The sequence below is a fragment of the Sinocyclocheilus anshuiensis genome, unplaced genomic scaffold (genome assembly GCF_001515605.1).
Source record: "Sinocyclocheilus anshuiensis isolate Anshui unplaced genomic scaffold, SAMN03320099.WGS_v1.1 scaffold1579, whole genome shotgun sequence".
Classification (NCBI taxonomy): Eukaryota; Metazoa; Chordata; class Actinopteri; order Cypriniformes; family Cyprinidae; genus Sinocyclocheilus; species Sinocyclocheilus anshuiensis.
Window position 1 is genome coordinate 172,147 of NW_015549652.1, and position 1,595 is coordinate 173,741.

At 38.4% G+C, this 1,595-nt stretch overlaps 1 protein-coding gene across 1 annotated transcript in view; it reads left to right on the forward strand.

Moving 5' to 3' along the window:
* LOC107660248 (protein diaphanous homolog 3-like) overlaps window positions 1-1,595 on the forward strand; it is a 273,308-nt gene that overhangs the window by 164,989 nt on the left and 106,724 nt on the right. The gene's annotated exons all lie outside the window — the stretch shown is intronic.

Below are 1,595 nucleotides of genomic sequence, written 5' to 3' on the forward strand. Positions count from 1 at the left end.
ATGGGTCTGTAATTTGCCAGTTCACTAGGATCTAGTGATTTCTTAATAAGAGGCTTAATAACCGCCAGCTTGAATGGATTTAGGACGGGACCTAAAGATAACGACGAGTTAATAATATTGAAAAGCGGTTCTTCTGCTGTTATAGGTAACAACTCTTTCAGTAATTTAGTGGGTACAGGATCTAACAGGCATGTTGCTGGTTTAGATGCAGTGATAAGTTTATTTAGCTCTTCCTGTCCTATAGTTGTAAAGCACTGCAGTTTATCTTTGGGTGCGATGAATGACGCTTAAGTATTAGACACTGTAGAATCTACATTTGCTATTGCATTTCTGATATCTATTTTATCAGTGTTGGTTATTTTCTATGAGATTGTGGATATGCTCGGCCCTGGCAGTTTTTAGAGCCTGTCTATAGCCGGACATACTGTTTTTCCATGCAATTCTAAAAAAACTTCCAAGTTAGTTTTTCTCCATTTGCGCTCAAGACTATGGGTTTCTTTCTTGAGAGAATGGGTATTAGTGTTGTACAATGGCACAGTACGTTTTTCTCTAACCTTTTTCAGTTTGATGGGGGCAACAGCTTCTAATGTATTAGAGAAGATAGTGCCCATGTTGCGAGTCATTTCGTCTAGTGACTAGAGTGTGTGTGTGTGTGTGTGAGAGAGAGTGTGTGCGTGTGTGTGAGAGAGAGAGAGAGAGAGAGAGAGAGTGTTGTGGATATGCTCGGCCCTGGCAGCTTTTAGAGCCTGTCTATAGCTGGACATACTGTTTTTCCATGCAATTCTAAAAACTTCCAAGTTAGTTTTTTTGCATTTGCGCTCAAGACTACGAGTTTTTTTCTTGAGAGAATGGGTATTACTGTTGTACCATGGCGCAGTACGTTTTTCTCTAACCTTTTTCAATTTGATGGGGGCAACAGCTTCTAATGTATTAGAGAAGATAGTGCCCATGTTGCTAGTCATTTCGTCTAGTTCATGTGTATTTATGGGTACACAGAGCAGTTGAGATAAATCAGGCAGGCTATCTGTGAATCTGTCTTTGGTGGCTGGAACAATAGTTCTGCCCAACCGATAACGCGGAGCCATATAGTTAATAATCAGTATTATATAAGTCAGTCAATAAGTCAGTAATACGCAGCATGCACGATACAAGGAAATGGTCAGTAACATCATCACTTTGAGGTACGATATCTATATCAGTAAGATCAATTCCATGCAATATAATTAAATCTAGTGTATGATTAAAACGATGAGTGGGCCCGGTGATGTTTTGCTTGACTCCAAAAGAGTTTATTAGGTCAGTAAACGCAAGTTTAAATGCATAATTTGTATTATCAACATGAATGTTAAAATCTCAGACAATTAGCGCTTTATCAACAGTAACCAATAGGTCTGAGAGGAAATCTGCAAATTATTTTAGGAAATCTGTATACGGCCCTGGTGGTCTATACACAGTAGCCAGAGCAAGAGATACGATAGATTTCTTTTGCATATCTGATAGTGTAACATTAAAGAGAAGTATTTTGAATGATTTAAACCTGTATCCTGTCTTCTGAGTAACATTGAGAATATCACTATATATTGTTGCAACACCGC